Source organism: Hyperoodon ampullatus, assembly GCF_949752795.1.
Source record: "Hyperoodon ampullatus genome assembly, chromosome: 1".
In the NCBI taxonomy this organism is placed as follows: Eukaryota; Metazoa; Chordata; class Mammalia; order Artiodactyla; family Ziphiidae; genus Hyperoodon; species Hyperoodon ampullatus.
This window is the reverse complement of record NC_136914.1, coordinates 8,868,062-8,884,829: the sequence shown is the minus strand read 5'-3', so window position 1 is coordinate 8,884,829 and position 16,768 is coordinate 8,868,062.

Genomic DNA, 16,768 nt, shown 5'->3' with positions numbered 1-16,768 from the left:
CATTATTGTTGTTATCATCATTTTTTTTTTTTTTTTTTTGGCTGCACTGTGCCGCGGCATGTGGGATCTTAGTTCCCTGACCGGGGATCGAACCCATGCCCCCTGCAGTGGAAGTGGGGAGTCTTAACCACTGGACCGCCAGGGAAGTCCCCACATCATCATTTTTAAGAAGATATTTTAAATTTCAAATTGCAATATTAAATATTTAAAATATGTAGAAAAGTCTAGAAAATAATATTCAAGGTGACAAGTGCCCTCCTCTCATACTTATTAGATTTTAACATTTTGATATATCTAAGATTTCCTTATTTAACATATAAAAAATAAAGAATGTGGAGACAACCTTTCATCTTCATGCTTCCCAGAGATGTAATTACTATCCAAAAGTCTGTGTGCTATGCATGTAAAGTTTTGCTCCCTATCCCTGTATTCTTAAAAAATAGAAAATGTTTTTATATGTTACAATAACTGAGATTTTAAAAAATCAGTTTCTATCCATGACTAGTTACTACTAGTATTGAGAAAGGTCAGTGATTTTTATGTGTTTATCTTGATTTGAGATGGTCTATCCAATTTTTTTTCATTGTAGCAGTTTTATTAGAATCTTGGGTTTTCTTTGTTCACAGTCCTACCACATGCAAATAAATATAATTTATTTATAATTTTATCTTTTCTCATATAATATGCACCAATTGTTGCACTTTCTTTTCTGTTTAATTAGGTAAATGTTCTAAATAATGTCTAGTAATATTGTTCACATTACATGCAGGGCACAGCTAGATGGTTCACAAAATGTGCTCTCTGGACCAACAGCATCAGTTATCTCCTGGGAATCTGTTTGAAATATGAATTCTTGGGTCTCATACCAGACCTACTAAACTAGAAACTCTGAGGGTGGGAGCCATCAGTGTGTGTTCTCACAAGCTCTCTGACACACAGAAGTTTGAGAACCACTGGTCTGGAGAACAGTACAGAGCTCCATCAGGCTGTTATTGGCTCATCTTTTTTATTCTTTTAAGTTTTCTCTTGTTCTCACTTCTCCCACTAGTTATCACCCCATTTCTCTTTTCTTTTCAGAAAAGAATTTTCAAAAGAGTTGTCAATGTCTCCAAGTCTTCTCTTCCCATTCTTTCTTCAAGCCGCACTAACTAGAGTTTCTGCCCCCGTGCACTGAAACTGCTCTTGTCAGGTCTGTAATGATCTCTATGTTGCTACATCTAATGACCATCAATCAGAGCCTTTGACAGTGCTGATCACTCCCTCCTTTCTGATGTACATGTACTTTCTACATTTTTCTCTAGGGCATCATACTTTCTGGGGTTTCCTCCTACTTCCTGGCTGCTCCATATCAGGTTTTTTTTGTTAGTTTCTCTCTTCCTTCCTGACCTTTAATGAGCACCTAATCCTTTTCTATCCTCCATCTTACTCACTTCTTGGTAATCACATCTGCTCATTGTTTTAAATGTCACTAAGTTTGAGCTGTCCAGTTTAACAAATATAAATACAGGATGGACAGTGAAATTTGAATTTCAGATAAACAACAAATCATTTTTAAATATAAATGTGTTCCAAATATTACATGGGGCATGCAATATTAATTATAATTTTGTTAACATTATTGGCATTAATTATTTACATAATCATAATAGTTATATTAAGGAATTAATTACATGTCCCAAGCAATATTTGGGACATACTTACACTAAAAAATTATTTGTTGTTTATCTGAATTTCAGATTTCACTAGGTGCCTATATTTTATATGGAAATTATAATCTATGGGCAAAGGAACACCCAAATTATATCTCCAGCCCAGATCTTTCTCTAAAACTCCAGAAATCATTAACTATCTACATTTGATGGCCAATGGACAGTTCAAATTCAACATGCCTCAAACTGTGCTCCAGCTATTTCCCATCCCCAGATCTGCTCTACCTGTAGCCTTCCTCTATCCCTGCTGATGGCAATGCCTTCCTTCCAGTCAATTCAGACAAACGTTGGGGCCATCACTTTCTTTTGCTCTTTCTCTTACAACCCACATCCAATCAGTCAAGAAGTCTTGTTGGGTCTACGTTCAAAGGGTATCCAGATTCCAACCACTTCTCACTATCTGCACTCCATTACCATCCTGGTGCAAGCCACCATTATTTCTTGCTTCCAATAGCCTCCTGGTGGGTCTGCATCCCCTCACCATCCTTTTTCTGCTACAGTCTGTTCTTATTACAGAGACTAAAGGGGTTCTTTCAAAATGTAAGTCAGATGTTCCTCTTCTGCTCAACCCCCTCTAATAGCTCCCTCTCATGCAGAATAAAAGCCATGCTCTTTTTAATGGCCTGCAAGGTCTTACCCACTCAAACCCTTGTTACTGCTCTGATATCATTTCCTATTACCTTCCCCTTCATTTACACTATTCTACCCGTACTGGCCTCCTTGGTATTCCTTTGTTCATTCTAGGTATGTTCCCACCTGAGGGCTTTCTACTGGCTGTTTTCTCTTGTCCAAGATATTCACATGGATAACCTTCTCACCTCCTTCAAGTCTTTGCTCAAATGTCATGTTCTCAGTGAAGCCCAAGCTAATCACTAGATTTAAGTTTGTGATTAACCCCTTCCACACCCACATACCTGATATCCCTCACTCTGCTTTATTTTTTTTCCATAGCACTCCTCATTTTAACACAGTGCAATTTAAACATTGTGCTTATTAGTTAGTATCTGTTTCTTCTCCCTCACTCTAGCCCAGAATGATCAAGGGAAGCTCCTTTTTTATTTTTGTGAGTGGACTTGCCCAATACTCCTTACACCTACTTCTTTCTGAACATTTTTTTTTTTTTTTTTTTTTTTTTGCAGTACGCGGGTCTCTCACTGTTGTGGCCTCTCCCGCTGTGGAGCACAGGCTCCGGACGCGCAGGCTCAGCGGCCATGGCTCACGGGCCCAGCCACTCTGCGGCATGTGGGATCTTCCCGGACCGGGGCATGAACCCGTGTCCCCTTCATCGGCAGGCGGACTCTCAACCACTGCGCCACCAGGGAAGTCCTGAACATATTTTCTTAATACTAATAAGATCCTTTAATTTAGCTTGACCCCTCTTCCCAGCAAGATAAGACAATTCATTCAAAGAAATAAGGTGCTGAAGAGTTTTGATCTCAGAGGAGTACTTTGCATGTCCCAGGACCCCAAGATTAAGTGATGTCCAATACATTTGGCTCTGGCCAAACTAGTATGATACCTATAGACATTTCTTTACAGAAACTTATATAACTTAATGTATGTTCCCCTGCAGAATTTGCTTCTTATTTTAAAAGACCCTAAATGCCTAACTACAGGGTTTTCCATTAACAAAGTATTTTGACAAATTAAATATTATGAGGCTTTATAGAATGCACGACACATGGTAGATACTTCATAAATATGTTTAGATACTCTCACATTCTCTCTTCCTTAAAATATACTGCGTATTTAAACCCACATCTTTTTCCTAAGAGCTCTTGGCTCAGCAGAGCTCAGGTGAATTTATAGCTATTACACCATTAATTCAACTTATGAAGTAGAGTTACCAACGGCTATTACCCTCATTTTGTGGAAGGGGAAATAGAGTTCCTTGTAAGTCAAAGTGATTTGCTCTAACTTTTATGTGTCATAGTCACAGGTTTTCTTTCCATCAGTTTTTAGTACCTTAAAGCCAATATTTGGTTGCAGTTTCATGAGAGCCTTTAAGTGAAACTAGCTGTAAGAAATCAGCCTAGAGAAAATGCTTTATATTTATTACACTTCCCTAGGACCCTTGAGATTCAGCATCTCAGTACTCAAGAAACAAGCAGTAAATTCTGAGGTTCATTTCATGCTGAATGAAATGATTGAAGTCAACAGTCATTAAAGGTGACGAAAGTGATAAATTCTGCTCCATATTTCAACTGTTTATCATCATTGCTGTTGCTCATCAATCAGCAAATTAAAAGATAGTGCCTGTATTGCTATTTCTGTTCATTCAAGTCGTTTATTTAACCACTCTCATAGATTACTAATATAGCAAAAGGGAGATTTTAAAAAATTCCACTAAATTTATAAAAGAGATAAATATAAATCTGATTAAACATGTTAGCAGCCTCACAAATTACATTTCTAAGAACTCTAAACGAAAGCTATGAATTCCCAAACCTGGCCACATCTGAATGATCTGATTCAGCAGATTAAAAAAAAAAAAACATGAGCCCAATCTCCAAACATTCAGATTCAGTAGGTTTGAATTGGTGGTTCAGGAATCAGTATTTGAAAATATATCCCCCATTGAATCAGATGTAAGCAGGTTTGGGAATCACTGAGTTAAAGAAACAGAGTATTAGAATGAAGAGAGTGAGCTTGAAACTTCTCACCAACTGGCTGATTATTAATGGACCCAAGCTGGACGATCCAATTTCATTGGAAAGTCTTCATTCAGAATGTCAAACAGATAACTTAGCCCGAGATTTCCTTTACAAACTGCTGACCCATGCCACGTAAAGCCAGTGTGGTGACTTTCCTAAAGATGCAGGAGAGAGGCTGTATTAGATCCATCTCTTCTGATACCAGCATCATCTCTCAGGTGTGATCCCTACCTGTAAACGTGCAGGTGCCTAGTTCTTGCTTTTCCCTCCTATTATCATCCTCTCTTACTCTCCCAGCCCCCCACCACACTACCTTGCCTTCTCCCACTGGGGAGGTATGGACAGAGTCCAAATCTGAATCTAGAGGATGAGTGTGTAAAGTAATAGGCCTCAGATAAACAAAGAGCTCATGCAGGCCTGAGTACCCGATTTATTTTGATAGTCTTTAAAAATAATCACCCCACATAAGATCATATTTTTCTTTGCTGTGCTTCTCCCTAATCCTTTCCCTCTGCTTCATTTGGACCTTGAATCGTTATTATCTTCTGATAGCTCTTCTCTATCTATCATGATTAAACTCCTTTTATTGATCTCATCCCTTGCTCCAATTTGTCATGATTTTATAAATTTTAATTCAATTCCTTTTGCATGTGTGATCCCTCCAGCATCACACCGTCTTTGCATTTTTATTCATGTGGTCTCCAATCTATCTTCTAAGCTGATAGTTATTATTATTATGTGATGTTAATGAGACTACTTAAAAATATTGTGCTGTGGTAGCATCTTATTAGAAAAAAAAGTCTTGGGCTTCCCTGGTGGTGCAGTGGTTGAGAGTCCACCTGCCGATGCAGGGGACACGGGTTCGTGCCCCGGTCTGGGAAAATCCCACATGCCGCGGAGCGGCTGGGCCCGTGAACCATGGCCGCTGAGCCTGCGCGTCCAGAGCCTGTGCTCCGCAACGAGAGAGGCCACAACAGTGAGAGGCCTGTGTACCGCAAAAAAAAAAAAAAGAAAAAGAAAAAAAAGTCTTACCTTGACATGAAGTCATTAACATTAACTTTTATGTTTAATTTTTTTTTTTTTTGCCAATTTGGCATTCATTTGACAGCAGAGTTGATTGGTCCACGTGTCTCTAGTTTTCCTCCGGGTGTTAGGTAAGGGCAAATGCTTTTCTAACACAGTGAAATCATACCATGAAACACTCACTTTGGTGTTATGTTTTTTTTTTTTTTCCTTACAGAGCTTATTAGTTCATCAAATAGAAAAATCCTCCACTTTCTTCACCTGCATTAGTTAAGGTAAAAAACAAAATTCAAGGCAATGTTAAAATATAGAAAGCCTTTGACATAAAACTACAAATTCTAGACATTTATAGTAGTAGTATTGATGCTACAGCCTAAATTTATTCTGTGGAATCTAAGTTCTAGTCAATACAGGATTTTCAAGTTTCCCCAAAGAACTGCTTATCATGGATCCTTACTGTACAAAAAAGAAGTGGGTTAAGATAAATGAGTGGATTAAGATATAGATGTCCCAGAGGTTTCTGGCAATTCCAGTCAAAATATTATATATTCACATAAAGATGATAAACCTCAGTAGTGACATTCTGCCCTTGTTTGCACCTTCTAGTTACAAATTTCAGCTCTTTCTAGAATCGTTAAATTTCAGAACACTTGAGAAACAATGTTAAGCAAGGTTCTTCTCTGTTTCCATATCAATAAACAGAAGAGTGAGGAGTGTTTATGTATCCCAGGGTTTTGAAGCCAAGAGATCTACCCCACTCTTGCCTCTAACATTGTTGCACAGTTCTTTCTGTATTGCTCTCTCCCTGATAACCTCAGGGCTTGCTTGTAAACTGGGCTTTTGACATGATGACCAGTTTTCAGGCTGAAGGCCTCATCGTTGCCACTTGCCCAGTTTTGACCTTTTAATTCCCCATGGCTTAAAATTCATGATGGAGAATCTCCCTCCAAATGGGCTTGTCAACTACTTCTGTTAATCTCATTTTGGGGTCCAGCCTCTAGGGCACTTCATCTCAGCAGGACCCAGGGTCTGGCACCCCGCTGTGTTTACCCTGGATCCTTCTGGAAGATCCAGATGCCACCCATGCAACCACAGCTTAATTGGCCTGATATGAAAAATGCGGTTATTTCAAATCAACATGTTTTGTCTGTACAATTGAACCCTGTGGGATTGCCCTTATTAATTATAAGGCCTTAAGACACCCTCTGCCACACCTAGAATGTAAAAGAATGTAAAAAAAAGGGCATTTTATGGTATACATTTAATTTTCCTGAGTAGAAAAGGCCTAAAGTATCATTGAACTTCAAAGTCAATTTGGTTAATGTTTTCAATAACTGCAGAGGTTGTACAATGCAGACCTCCAAAGACGGTCTCTTGAATTCATATATTAGGGGCAGGGGAGAGGGACCTTGGAGAACATATAACTAACCTTCTCATTTAACAGAGTAAGAAGTGTAAATTATGGAGAAACTAAGTACATATTCTAGAGCTCGAACTAGAACCCAGATCTCCAGTGTTCTCTAATCTCTTTCTTCTATCACTCTGCCTGACCTGTGAAAATGTTTCTACTTTTCCAAAGATTAGTAAAATGAAACCATGAGTAACAAAATACATGCATTATAAGAAAAATAATCTAGCATATGTTGGAAATTTCTGGATTGTTTTATGAATTGTACCCTATTGTGAAACAGGACCACAGCATTTTAGAGTCGGAAAGAACACATCATCCACTCCAGCCCACATAAGAAGGCAATGGACATGCCTTATATCTATATTAACTTTGAGTTCACTAACCAGTTCCTTGTTCTTAAATTCTCTCCAAAGAAGTTGCTACATTTGGAGGTCTCATGAGAATGTAGCTGAAACAACCACATGGAGAACTGTTTTGAGAATTCTCAAGTTCATCCATTGCAGTTTTACCTCCATGATTCCAAATAGTTTCATTCAACCCATGAAGTCAATAAAGCTATACTTATAAGGCATAATAAGCCAGTTCAAATCCATTTAAGAATTTTAAGGAAAGGGAATGAATATTCACATTACAGGTAAAAAGATGACAATAAAGTAAACAAATAAAGTGGCTCTCCTGCAAATGGTTGAGACTGGTGTTTCAGCTTATGATGATAGATTGAGTGACAACATTCTGACATTGTCTGTTAGGACAGCCATTAGTTCACATTTGCTGTCCTTCAGATACCTGGCCCCAGTCTTCTGTGTTCCTTGGCAATTTCATCTGGTATTTTCTCAATCAACTATACCACCCTGACTCTTAGACTGATCACATCTTAAAGACCTCAGTTGATAGTAAAGGAATCACTGTCTTTACCCAAGATAATTAGGTTGCAACCACTTCAGGTAGGAGCATCCTTGGGAGGAAACTGAGGAGGCTTGATGGAGCCCTGAAATTGGGTAGCTTGAGAGTTATGCTAGACCAAAGCTGTCCAATAAAAATCATAAAACTCCTAGGAGAGAACTTAGGCAGAACACTCTTTGACATAAATCGTAGCAATATTTTTTGGGATCTGTCTCCTAAGACAAAAGAAACAAAAGCAGAAGTAAACAAATGGGATCTAATTAAACTTAAAACTTTTGCACAGCAAAGGAAACCATTGACAAAATGAAAAGACAACCTACTGAATGGGAGAAAATATTTACAAATGATATGGCAGATAAGGGGTTAATATCCAAAAATATATAAACAGCTCATACAATGCAATATCAAAAAAACCAAAACAAAAGCCAATTAAAAAATGGGCAGAATATCTGAATAGACATTTTTTCAAAGAAGATATACAGATGGCCAACAGGCACATAAAAAGATATTCAGTAACATTAATAATTAGAGAAATACAAATTAAAACCACAATGAGATATCACCTCACACCTGTCAGAATGGCTATGTTCAAAAAGTCTACAAGTAACAAATGTTGATGAGGATGTGGAGAAAAGACAACCCTAGTGCACCACTGGTGGGAATATAAATTGGTGTAGCCACTGTAAAAAACAGTATGGAGGTTCCTCAAAAAAGCTAAAAATAGAGTTACCATATGACCAATAATCCCACTCCAGGGTATATATCTGAAGAAAACAAAACCACTAAATTGAAAAGATACTTGGACCCCGATGTTCATAGCAGCATTATTTACAATAACCAAGATATGGAAGCAACCTAAGTGACCATGAACAGATGAATGGATAAAGAAGATGTGGTACATATAAAACAGAATATTACTCGGTCATAAAAAAGAATAAAATGTTGCCATTTGCAACACTGTGATGGACCTAGAGGGTAATGGAATAAGTCAGACAGAGAAAGACAAATACTCTTATGTTATCATATATGTGAAATCTAAAAAATAAACAAATGAATATAACAAAATGGGAACAGATTTACATAGAAAGAGAACAAACTAGTGGTTACCAGTGGGGAGAGAGAACGGGGGAGGGGCAAAATAGGGGTATGGGATTAAGAGATACAAACTACTATGTATATAATAAATAAGCAACAAGGATATATTGTACCGCATAGGGAACTATAGTCATTATTTTTAATAAATTTAAATGGAGTATAATCTATAAAAATAGTGAATTACAATGTTGTACACCTGAAACTAGTATAATATTATAAATCAACTATACTTCAATTAAAAAATAAATAAAAAGAGACGCATATGTAATTAAAAATTTTCTAGTAGCCACTTTATAAAAAAGCAAAAAAGAAACACATGCAAGTAGTATTAATGGTCTATTTTATTTAACTCAGTATATTCAAAATATTATCCTTTCTGCGTGTGGCATAGACACATTTTAAGGGCTCAACAGCCACGTGTGGCTAGTGGTGACCGTATTGGAGAATGCAGTGCTAGACAGATCTCTTGGCAAATCACTTTTTTCCAATTGATTCTAGTAAGCTCTCACTCTTTATGATGAGCTTGCCATGATGGGAAAACTATGATGTCATGACTTCCCAGTTGTATGAGTCAGGGTTCTCTAGAGAAGCAGAACCAATAGAGTGTAAGGAATTAGCTCCCTCAGTTGCGGAGGCTGGTGAGTCTGAAATCTGCAGGGCAGGCCAGCAGGCTGGAGACAGAGGGAAGGGTTGATGTTGCTGCTTAAATCTGGAGGCACAAACTTTTTTTCCTCTGGTGACCTCAGTCTTTTTCTCTTAAGGTCTTCAACTGATTGGATGAGACCCACCCACATTAGAGAAGCTAATCTGCTTTACTCAAAGTCTACTGATTTAAATGTTAATCACATCTTTAAAATATACCTCCACAGAAATAAATATATAGACTGGTGTTTAACCAAACAACTGGGCACCATAACCTAGCCAAGCTGACACATAAAATTAACCATCACATCAACCAAAGCAAAGAAAAAGATTTGAAGCAATGATCCATGTAACTCAGGAAAAAATCTTTATCCAAGAAGTCAAGATAGAATTGAGTTTGGCTTTGGCTGTGATAACCTGGCAGAAAAAATGTCTTTTCCCAGCTTTTCTTAAGTTACTTATTATTCTCTTGGATGGCCCTCATTTGAAACATTTTAACTGTTATAACAAGTGACTTAATTGTATTGTATTAGCAAGGAGGACATTTTATAAATTAAAGAGATAAAAGAAAACAGGAATGTCAATCCACTCAACAAAATTCCCTCTGGAAGAAGGAAAAGCCACAAGAATATGTTATGTATATAACATCTAATGACACCATGGGAAAGTACAGAAGATGGTTATTGATCCTTTTTCACACTTTATTTCATACAGGACTGATAAATGTAGAGATCACACTCTCTAATTGCTTCACTGCTTCTGCTGTCTTTCCCAAGTTAAGATTTGGATAGTTGTCATTTTTAATAGCCTGGTATTATTTTGGGTATAATCCAGAAAAGGTGGAAGGCAGGCCTTCTTTGGAGCCCGAAAGGAGCAGATGTTTCCTCTGACCACTCCCTGGATATTGGGGTAAGGACATAGAAATGAGGTTTTTAGATTTTTGCAAATCTCTTTAATCTCTGGCAGAATAGGAGACAATAGCATTCTCAGGTATGCTTCTGCATTCAATCCGTCATATGTACTTTAAGTTAAAATATGAAGAAGATCCAGCCTCACTTGGATATGTAATTGGAAAAGAGAAGAGAATTTTGATAGCCTTTTCAGATAACTGTGGATATTTTTTGAGACAATGACAAAACTTGACAAGTGGTAGTTTCTTAAAGATTAGCTGCAGTATGGAATCTGAAACCATACCAATAAATATTTTCTGTTGTGTGGTGTTAAAACTGATTTAAAAATTGTTCTGCAACGTACATTGGTTATTTGTAAAATATGGCTTTACTGCATTACACAGATCTTCCAAATGTTGACACACCTCACTGTATGATATCAGAACATTCATTAGTGTCACCTCCAAACTCACGTAAAAGATCCTTAAGTATTAGGAGGTTGTTAGGCTGACAGTGGCAAATATAGATTTTTTTAAATTCTAATTTTCACTTGAAAGCTCAGATTTTATCACTGGCAGCAAAAACTCTCAGCTGTTTCCCTCCAAGGGACAGGATCACTTCATTCATTCAAAAAAAAAAAAAAAGAAAAGAAATGTCTACCGAATACATCAATAGGAAAAACTAGTTAGCCTGAGAGTAATTTCTTAAGTAAAAATGGTGTTCTATGAAAAAAGTGACTAGTTCAGCTGCGTTCAAACTATCACTCAAGTCCTTTTCCTGGAGACATTCATGGTACTTTGGAATGCCCAGAAATGCTTTGTATGTACTGCCCATTTCTTCACATAGGATATTTTAAAATCCTGTGTTCAAAGGTCTTGATTTAACAAAATGAATAATTTTTGCTGCTTTATCAAGGACATACTTAAGTGAAATTGACATTTCCCCCTGCAAGTGTGGTGGTAAGGAATGCAATGACCACCAGGGCAGCCTGGAGCCACAGCCTTGATCTATGCTGGGTCACTAGTAGTTTTACCTACTATTAATGCAGAAGCTGACATGATGCAGAGGCAATGCTTTAATAGTATTATAAAAACAGTTTGAGGACCCCTAAAAGTTCTCTGGCCACACCCCCGCGGGGTTCATGGACCACAATGGGAGAACGCAGGGCTCGTGAGTAATGTCTACCATTGCCAACCAAAGGAGAGGCTTTGTAAGTCTCTATCAAGCAGAAGCAGGTGAAAATAAGAGCTGTCTTCTTCATTTACACTCTTTGTTATAATTTTATCTATATAAAGAGTAGCCTGTAGGGCTTCCCTGGTGGCACAGTGGTTGAGAGTCCGCCTGCCAATGCAGGGGACACGGGTTCGTGCCCCGGTCCGGGAGGATCCCACATGCCGCGGAGCAGCTGGGCCCGTGAGCCATGGCCGCTGAGCCTGCGCATCCGGAGCCTGTGCTCCACAATGGGAGTGGCCACAAAAGTGAGAGGCCCACATATCAAAAAAAAAAAAAAGAAAAAAAAAGTGTATCCTGTCATGTTTTTTTGCAAGATTCTTTTCTATCTTACTCTAGGTATAAGCCATGTAGAATTTTAAAAGCTGGAATATTGGGGTATTTGGCACTTTGTGATCCTACTGGTTATTTTGCCACTCTGACCTCTCAAACTGTGGTAGGTAGTGCCATAAATATCACTACATCGAGGGTCATGGGGCTGGAGTGTCAGGAAAGGTTAGTTGAGCTCTTGTAATAATCTATGGGTATGTTATGTTGGTTTAGGTATCAGAGAGTCCAAGAGGTGGTACTGGTGAAACCTCTCCTGAAATCTAGCCTTCATGGATTCTGACCCCTTGATTAAAGGCTTTTAACGTGCAGTGAAATAAGGGACAATTGTAAAGGCAGAGATGAGAAATTTACATGAGCTAGCTTGAAAGGGCACCGCAGACAGGATCCTGGCCCTAGATCATACTGGATGGATAATGACAAGAGGGACCTCTAGTAAAAGTTCTTTTTCCAGTAATAATCTATTACAATAAAGTGTCAGTTACGAATCCACCCTCCGGTTTAGGGTGCTTTCTCGTCGGTCAGTTTGAGTATTGTAATTAACAAATATTGGAGAACCTCATTTTTCTCCAGAGAAAACATGTTAAAATTGCTTTTGCAGACCAACACTGATAAATACTAGGGAAAAATTTTTTTTCAATCCCAGTTTGAAAAAAAAAACGTTGATTAGATAGCAGATAACAAAGAGTTAATCACAGTTTACAATACCTCCAGATTAAAACGTATGATAAAAATTCTAAGGAGATATATCTGGTAACCAAATACCTGTCAAGTTATGAGTTTTGTTATTTTTTAAAATAAATTTATTTATTTTATTTATTTTATTTTTGGCTGCGTTGGGTCTTCATCGCTGCGCACAGGTTTTCTCTAGTTGCGGCGAGTGGGGGCTACTCTTCGTTGCGGTGCGCAGGCTTCTCATTCTGGTGGTTTCCCTTGTTGTGGAGCACAGCCTCTAGGCGTGTGGGCTTCAGTAGTTGTGGCACACGGGCTCAGTAGTTGTGGCTCGTGGGCTCTAGAGCACAGGCTCAGTAGTGGCACACGGGCTTAGTTGCTCCGCGGCATGTGGCAATCTTCCCACGCTCGAACCCGTGTCCCCTGAATTGGCAGGCGGATTCTTAACCACTGTGCCACCAGGGAAGCCCAAGTTTTGTTATTTTTATTTTAAAGAAGTTAAATAATGGAGAATTGGTGTATTTAAAAGGCTGGACATACAAATTCTTCAACATACCTCTCATACAGTGTAGTTAAAATTACAGTATGTCATTATGCAGTAAAATTCCTGCATATCTTGACTTGGGGATAGAATTCAAGGAATTAGAGTCTTTGGCCTGGCACAAGGTCAAGGTCATGGGCAGGCAAGGGCTGATGAGGCTTGGAGGTCACGAGAACTATCTTCATTGCTGGTGGGGTGGGAGCCCATCCAATATGGGAAACAATTTGCAATATCAAAAATCTGAAAATGCACATCCCCTAAGACCCAGAAATTCCATTTCTAGAAACATTTCCTAGAGAAACATTCACACATGTGCACAAAGGGAAATGTAGAAAGAATAATCACTGCAGCATTATTTATAATAACACATTAAAAAACTCTAAATAGCCATTTAGAAATGGATAAAGGGTAGAATAACCAAACAATAAAATAGTAAATAGTTGAAAAAAGTAAGCCAGAGCTATGTGTTGTAGATCTATCAACACGAATAAAGCTTATAAATGTAATTGTGAGTATAAAATCCAAGCTACAGGGACTTCCCTGGTGGTCCAGTGGGTAAGACTCTGCGCTCCCAATGAAGGGGGCCCGGGTTCTATCCCTGTTCGGGGAACTAGATCCCACATGCCACAACTAAGAGTCTGCATGACGTAATGAAGATCCTCCATGCTGCAACTAAGACCTGGCACAGCCTAAATAAGTAAATATTTTTTTAAAAAGCTACAGAAAGTATACATGCATCATGATACCATTAATGAAAGGAGGTAACATAAGCAGCATATATTTTATGATGAATACAGTCACAAAATTTAAATATCTATAAAAAATATGAAAACAAGGGAAGGATGAACCTCAATTTCCGCCTAGTGATTGATTTTACAGAAGGGGGAAGTGGGAATCAGATGATTGACTTCAGTTTTGTATATAACATGTTATTCTTAAGTTAAAAGGATTGGAGGTAAATATGGCAAAATAATCACATTTATTAAACGGTTAATGGGTATGTGGAAATTTGATGTATTATTTCTATTTTCATAATGAAGTAACAAATATTTAAACGGAGGATGAGCCTGAGAGTTAGAGAGATTCAGGTCCCACTTTAGGTCCCACTATTTACGAGCTGTAGGTCCATGGGCAATTATGTAACCTTGCTAAGCTGTTTCCTCCCATCCCCCAACTGTATTTACCTCTTGGAGATATGGTGACATTTATTGGCGCTCATCTAAAGCACCTGGTACACAGCATACAAAACAAATGCTAGGTCCCGTTTTTGGTAAAGTACTGCCTGGTAACATTGGTTCAAACTCCATGCTTCTGTATAAATTAGAAAAAGTCTCTGTAGGGGGAGAGGGAGGCAGTGGGCCTGCAAACTCTTCTTATTTGCCTTATCCTGGCCTTCCTTTCCTCTTAAACCCCTACCTGGTCTCTGGTGTTAAATGCATATGTGCGTACATGAGCACATAAGCAATAATTCACAAATGCTTTAGCGTAGATGCTAAGCTTTTGGAAGGTTTAATTTCATGTAAGCATGAAGCGTCTCGACTTATGGGATCCAAATAATTACAGCACAGTGAAACTGGAAATCATTTAAACTTTTCATGTTAAGAAAAATGATTGCTCATTTAAGTCTCATGGTGTATGCATTCGTCTTTAGGTAGGCTTTCATAGAACGATAATGAGGACAGCTTTGTATGGTGAGCTTTCAATTACTCTTGCTATGGAGATACCAGAGAGCTCAGGAACATCCGGAAACTTCATCTGAATCAATAGTTTCACTTTTTTCAATTGCCATTTGAGCTGGCAGAAAAGATAATAGATTCAAGTATCTACCCCTTTTCGTTATTTTTTTTTTCATTCCAGAGAATTTGTTACAGAAAAATATGGACGTTAAAATATCAGCAGCAATAAAGACAAAAGAAGGAACTGAACATTTAAAACTTCTCTGCTACTTTGGCCATCTTGTAAAATGCCTACTGAAAATCACACTGACCAAAATGGTTGTCTTGAATTCTCCGTTATATTTTTCTAGACTGAAGCTCAGAGCTTCTTATAATGAAGTTCAGCCCACGGAGGAGGAAGGAGTGCAGAGAACAGTCAGGAAGGAGGCTAGATCGCCAGGGCCTGCCATGTACCTTGTGCACTGCACAACACCAGAGAGCACCATTCGCAGGAACAACCAAGTATGCATACTCTTTAAAGATGATGTCAAAGTAAGGAATAGAAAAGGCCTCTAATGGCACAGAAGAGTCCCTCGTCTCTGAAAATGCCTCAGAATCCAACTCTGTGGATGGAGCCTCCCCCTTTTTTTTTAACCTCGCTACACAAATAAGTGACAGATTTGTGGAGAATCAAAGTCCATAATGTAGATAATATATAGAACTATTCAGTGAGATACCTCCTAAGAACATGGGAATAAAGAGAATAAAACTAATAGGAACCAACACATAATAAGTTTACCCATCTGGAAAAGTTACCCAGTTACCCAAAGTTGACTGCTGATAAACAGTCAAATCTAATTTAAAAAGTAGACAAGGGACTTCCCTGGTGGCCTAGTGATTAGGATTCTGGGCTTTCACTGCGGTGGCCTGGGGTTCAATCCCTGGTTGGGGAAAATCCCACAAGCTGTGCTGTGTGGCCAAGAAAATAAATAAAAATAAAATAAAAATAAAAATAAAGAGTAGACCAAACAGTCTCTGACGTATGTTGGGTAGTTTCCTGTATTAACAAAGACAAGAAAAGGCAACAGTAATCAGTATTGGGATAAAAACATGAAGAGCCTCATTTTAATGAAGTTCCGTTATTTAATGAAGAATCTCATCTTCCCATTGATAGACACATGTGAGGAGTCCAGTTATACAGTTTTTGCAGCTCTGAGAATAAACGTACTAAAAGTGTAGAGAAAAAAAAGTACTGGAGAGTTTTGAAGAGAATCTTGAGTTTCACTGCTTTGTTTGGAAGTGTAAAGTGGGTGACCCCCGCCAAAGGTCCTTCTATTTATGTATGAAGTTGAAGGTTAATTCATGAGTTCTTTTTAGCTTTAAGGTTCTGTGATTCTGTTAGCAATGATGGATGATACACAGGGAAGAGGAAGAGAAAGAAATCAACCCTTTCCACAGATTGCTGATGCTCTTCTTTATCACTGTTTTTGTGTGTGATTAAATTCTTTAATTTTGGTTAAAAAATATGTTATTCCCAATGCTCTGTCCAAATCTGAATAGAGTGCCTTTGATGTAAGCAATGCAGGACTGTTGTTTAAAAATGTGATTTGGAGATCAAGTTCTTTACCTAATATGGTCAAGGTCTATTTTGAACTCTTTCCTTTGAAAGTAGCAACAAAAGATTAAGGACAAGTTTACACTGCAAATTGAAAGTAGAAATATCTTTTTGACCAACATTTGATTTCTTGCTCTTTCAGATTCCAATTTGGTGAGATTTTGGAGGTTGAGTATTAAGATTATATTACTGCCTTGTGCTGAAAAATAATTCTAGCCTGTATAACGGCATGGTAAGCATTCAGAGAGGTCCAATGCTTGTTTTCATGGCACATTGATGGTTACTGGCTTGTGAACCATTAGCAGGTCAAGTTCATTGTCAGTAACCATCATATTATCCTAACCTCTCCTGCTGACCACAGAGCAAATGAACCAGAAGATAAAGTTCTTTCCTGGCTCATT